Source organism: Chaetodon auriga, chromosome 22, assembly GCF_051107435.1.
Source record: "Chaetodon auriga isolate fChaAug3 chromosome 22, fChaAug3.hap1, whole genome shotgun sequence".
Classification (NCBI taxonomy): Eukaryota; Metazoa; Chordata; class Actinopteri; order Chaetodontiformes; family Chaetodontidae; genus Chaetodon; species Chaetodon auriga.
Genome location: NC_135095.1, coordinates 6,992,118 through 6,998,117, shown reverse-complemented (window position 1 = coordinate 6,998,117; position 6,000 = coordinate 6,992,118).

The window sequence follows — 6,000 nt, the reverse complement described above, 5'->3', positions numbered from 1 at the left end:
AACTTTTTCATACTTTACATGTGTCGCCTTCTCATCAGTGCAGTTTGTGCAAACTTCTGAATCCAGCTTTCACCAGCTGCTGCCAGAAATGTGGAATATCTGTTGATATTGGCTGTGAGTCATTTACTAAAAGCTACTTCTTTGGATTAAATGAAGAAAAACAACATTTAAAGTGACCGTGTAAGTTTTAAATAAAATAGAGAACACATTTTAAGGAAGTTTAGGTGGATATTTCTGTAAAGCTCACCTTAAAGTGCCACTTTGGTGACTTTATCAGTCGCTACTTGCACTTTTGTTACACATTGTTTACCATTATCCCACAACTGTCAAGTGGTAACACACTTTACACAGCACATCGGTGTCTCTTGTTGATAGCACTAAACTATTGCACACCTTTAACAAATTCATTTGCAGGTAGAAAGTTGCTGCTGTATAGCACAATGATCCACATTTTTGAAGGTGCATCAGTGATCTGGTTACAACAACTTAGCGGTGAAGCTGCTCTGATATTACACAAGTTTTCAGGGTGAGGAAATCATCAGGGGTTGACCCAGTTTTTTTTAGTTTTTTTTTAGCTTTTTTAGAGCAGAGAGCAGCTATCAGGTGAACCCACCAATCAAATGCAAATTTCCTGTAGCCAATAAGAGAAATGAGAGACCATGACGGCCAATCAGTATACAGCACAGGGAGTGCAGAGAGAGCAAGATGTAGATTTGAGTCACAGTGCAGGTTTTGGACATGTTTAGACAGAGCACTTTGCATTAGTGAAAATAAAATGAAGTTCATAGTCATTCACACTTCTGTCTACCTGTCTGTTTGCATGTAATATATTTTCACTCGTGTTTTCATAATTCACTGATCTGTGCATGTCTTTATTCATCTCCTCTGACAGGGCTTTCCAGACACTGCCAACAGGCTCAAACAAAGTGAAAAGATAATTGCAGGCTGCCAGCAGCAACAGCCACCAGCCACCGTGTCACAGCTCTCTTTGGATACAGTGAAGGAATGCAACAAGGCTGCAGCATCAGGTAGTGTTGACAGGATGAGCGGAAACCACCTGGAGTTTAAACCAAACTCGCAAGGTCACCTTTCCTCATTTTTCTCCTCCCGTGGCTCGTAAAAAATCCTCAGGGGTCAACCCTCCACCAGCCTGGACTCATCCAGGCCGAGTGTTTCACTGGTGCTCAACACAGACAACAAATACTGCCTCATTGGCAATTTGTTTGGGATTATTTTTGAAGTATTTGGTTCTCTAGATTTAGCTTTAATGTCACTGCTGTACTGTCAAAAACAGGTATTGGCTACATCATCAGATTTTTAATTTTCAGGTAGTTCTGGACCAACTTGCCAGTTTGTTCTTTCACCTAGGATATACTCTGATCTGTAATCAAAATACATTCTTTTAGTGAGTTTGTATTCAAGGAAAACAAATTAAGAACAATATCCTTGATGGTTTGCTATGTAGCATACATTGTGCTGCTCCCAGCTCTCATTAGTATGCATTCCTGAAAATAAGTATAAGACTAGTAAGTAGAACTGTAACCATAAAACAAAGAATGGCTAAGTTCCCCAGGTGCAGGGAAGCAGCTTAGCCTCTGGCAGTTTGTTGTCTGTGCTCATAAATCTCTACTGTCATCACTACAAGCCCTCACACCTAACTCATACCCTTCAACATACACACACAAACACACACGCACACACAGAAAATGTGTATGTATCAGTATGAACTCAGTATGTATGTACCCTCGACACTCTCCACGTGGTTAGACAGCATTGTTAAAGCTGTGCAGATCATTTTTATGATGACCAGTTGGTTCAGATGACACACGTGAAAATGGGGTTTAGTGGGGACAAATACAGAGCGGCTGAAAAGGACAGGGATATATTGAACTTACATTTGTCTGCTGGCCAGAAACACATCTCTATATAAATGCTTATGTTGCTGCTGAATTTGTAAATAGGCAGCTATTCTTGTTAGCCAAATCAACGTTAAAGGTGGTATTAGTGTTGTGTTGATAGATTGTTTTTGCTCAAGATTGCAGGTCCTTCCAGTTCGACACTAGAGGTAGCTTAGCTTAGCATAAAGAGTGAACACGGGTAAACAGCTAGCCTGACCTTGTCCAAAGTTTAAAAAAATCACTAATTTTTGCACATTTCTTGTTTGTTTAATTTGGCCACAAACTGTAAAGTTAAACAGGTACATTTATATATCCCCTACATACTGAATACAAGGTTTTTGCCGCTCATTTACCCATTCATGCACAGTCTTGCAAAACCAATGGCAGCAAGCTACCGTGCAGGATGCTGGCCTGACCATCGGGAGCATCTTGGGGTTCAGGATATTTTGACATGGCGACAGAAGGGAGTGGGGCTCAAACCACCAACTCTGTGATCATTGGATGGTCCACTCTACCTCCTCAGCCGCAGCCTTTTAAAATGACAACTTGTGTTAATTACTGAGCTTAAGAGGTGCCATTTTCTTTTTAAAGTTTCTTTTTAAACTTTGGATGAGCCAGGCAAGCTACGGTCCAGCTCTAATTGGCTTTACCTCTTCACACTATCAGTGTAAAACCTAAAAATAGCAGGATGGGGTGAATATTTGAGCTTTGAAACCGCCTACAGAAAGCATCTTTCTCCAACGCCTCAGAGACTGTGATTCACAGCTAGCTCTCCCTCTCAGTCATTATGGTTGTGTCTTTTACAGGCGAGGGGGTGTCGGTTACTGCCGTCCACAGCCACATAGACAGCCTGACTGATTTAGCTCTTTAGATTTGTGTGGAATTAGTCACAGTGGAGGGCTGGCTGGGACAGCGGGGAGTTTAAGACATTGTTGGGAAAGAGAAAGCCTTGAGTGGGCGGCCTTTTTTTCTTTCTGGTTTTACGACCCCTCAGGTTTCCACCTGTGCTGACATGGCTGAGACTTTACAATAGTCCTGAAAGAGTTACAAGCAGCCGGGTAGAAATTCCAGGCTTTTTTTTTCTTTCTCTTTTACCCCCTTTTTTTTCTCTTTTACTGGAAGGGTGGGGTGGGGGCCACAGTTATTGTGGAACATTTGTCAAGCAGCCAGTTGCAGAGGCAGGGCCAACCGGTGATTTATGGCAACATCTGCAAGATGCAAAGCCCTTGTATATGCTTTTAATCATACAAAGAGCCCTGGCTGGACTGGAGATTGAAAAGAGATGGTCTGATGGGGTCTGATGGGGTTTTATGGCGTCCGTGCTGGGATTCACACTGATGGCAACTTGTACGAACATATTATATGACCGTGGGATTTCTGCAGCTCAGTGTTTCCAAGCTGAAGTTGGCTTGAGCTGGTGTTTGCACCAAGCGAATGCTGTTTCTGTGATTCGATATGGTCAAAAGATTCTCACCAAGCCTGAAGATAATCTGCGAATGATCGAAATGTTTCGTCACATAAGAGGGAAACCCAAACCATCAGCCAGGGAGAGCGAAAACCATCCGTGAAAGCAACACAACACAAATCTTGCTGGATTTGTCTGTCAGCACTTGGAAAGCCGGATCCAAAGTGAGTGTGACCTCACATACCAAAAGCTGGGGTCTCCTCATTTTTTAAATCTGTGTTCGTACTGACAAAGCATATCTAATGTTAAAACTAGCTCCGTGGTCACAAAAGTCAGACAGAAATCCTTCAGCAGATTTCCTGAGCTTCATAACAGAGGAATAATAATTTCTGCGAGCCGCCTTTAGCTATTTAATATAATAAACATCTGTCTGCATGTCACCACATCTGGGAATAATGAAAGCAAATTAGCTACAAAATTCTGAGTGTCTGGCAATGAGATAAGGCCGTGGCATGCTAATTCATTTTCTTGGCTCAGTCTCTGGGGTGTGGAGAGCAGAGATAGCCTGAGGAGCTGACCCTGGATCAGTGTTGTCAGTGTGTAACATGAACACTGCCGGGTCAGAGAATGGAGATCAGATCAGATCTGAGACCAGGGGGTAGAGGGCTCCATCAGTCGTCTGCCAGTCATTGGTGGTCTGGAGGAATAGTCAACTTCCTGTCTCATTTCTCTGGACGCAGAATCAAAGAGGGGAAATTATTCTGCAATCTGGCCGGTGTTTTCTTTTTCCCCCCGGCTGGAAATGTGAAGGTTGTCGCTGGCTGCAGACTCTGCAGGAGATCCACAGTGCCTTTTAAAAGTGGAAACCTTCAAGGCCTCACTCACTTGTTATGCCGCAAATTGTTTTTTGGTTGAAGCAATTTCAGAGACTTTCCTTTAGGAGTAAATAAACCATTCTGAGGGGAATTACATCCACCCGCTTAATTGTAACATGCATAGTTTAGTGAAGTGTAAAACCTTGCGTATAAGGAGGGGGTCACGTTTTGTCGAGAAGAGGGTTTGAACCAGACCAGCTGCTAAACTCTGAAAGGGGAGGAAACTCTCTTCCCACAGTTGCTATTACGTGACCTTGAGCATGGCAGTTCAAGGCAAAATCCCACTTAGATCCTCTTATATGGTTAAAAATCACCTATGGCTGTAGAAAGCGTAATACTGTGTAACAATGAATGTTGAGTTGATAAAGAGCAGCAGCCTACACTCAAAAATGCATAATAATCTATAAAAAATAAAAGAGCCTTTTGTCTTTGATTCTGCTCTACTAATATTCCAACCTAATGTACTTTTTGAATGCTTAATGTGCCAGTTTGTAGGATTTAGGAGGATCTAGTGGCAGAGTATGGCAGAAATCAAATATAATATTTTGAAATTTGTTTTCATTAGTCATTTCATTTAGTCACCTAAAAAAATGAATCATGTTTTCATTACCTTAGAATGAGCTCTTTATATCTACAGAGGTAGAAGGCCATGTTGCAGCGCCTTGTTAGCCCAGAAGAGAATATTATGCCTACATTCATCAGATGCTCATCTGTGACTCAAACTAGACTTCCTGGATCCTATTTCATGAATCAGTAAACCCCCCACCAAAACAGCCCCTTGCGTTGTATTAATGTCATTGTCCATGTTCATTCAGTCATCAGCAGGGACAAGTAATTCCACAAAACTAAATGCAAAATACATGGCCAAAGAGTGTTTCAGCTATTTCAGGTTGGCTTCCTCTTTAAATGCCCACCACTGCTCCAGTAGAGGCCAAACGCTGCGACCACAACTACTAAAAGTTGCCCTTTTTGTTCTGATCTGACATCTGTTTATACACGTCTTAAAACATCACCAGCTCATCATACATCATGCTGCCCACACGAAGGTTTGAAGATTTACTTCCAAACAATACAACGTGTCAGTCCTATAAACATAATCACATTGTGTTCAGCAAGAAGAACAATCGGAGTCCACTGAGTTTATCATTAATCACTCCAAGGCCTCACTTATCCACCCTGATGGATCAGGTTTGGTGTAGACACAGTTTCTGCTCTAACCTGACACGACTTCGCACTGAGATAAGGTTATTAGCCAGAAGTGGACTGGTCTTTGAATGTTGCCTCAGCAGCAGCAGCTGTTCCCCAGGTGTTTGGATGTGTGTGGCTCCACCATCTTGTCTTAATCGCAGCCTCCTCAAAGAACTGGCAAGACTTCCAACAAACCCCCTCATTCCTTTACAGTGGGGTAAAGCATAGAAACCAGCGCAGCATAGCCAACAGCCAGGTGTACTTAAACATTAGTCAGCCAAAAGGATGGGAGCGAAATAACATATCCAATGAAAGCAAATCTCATCATCAGCATTTCCATACACGGACCGAGTGAGAGTGAGAATCCAAACACAGGCGTTTCGGGTGCATTTGATTTCAACAAAAAGAAGTCCATTTTACTACTTTTCACTCCAGTTCTTTTCACACTGCCAGATGAAACGGAAGATTGAAACAACTGCCCTTGAATAGGGGATCTGACTAAATCCCCCTCCAAACTGCTGGCACCACCATTGTGAATCTGCCATTTCGTAAACACAACTCCACTGTGGCAGGCCGGGAGCCGCAAGACACTTTCCAAGTGCAAGTTTCAACAGCTAGCCTGGTGCACAAGCAC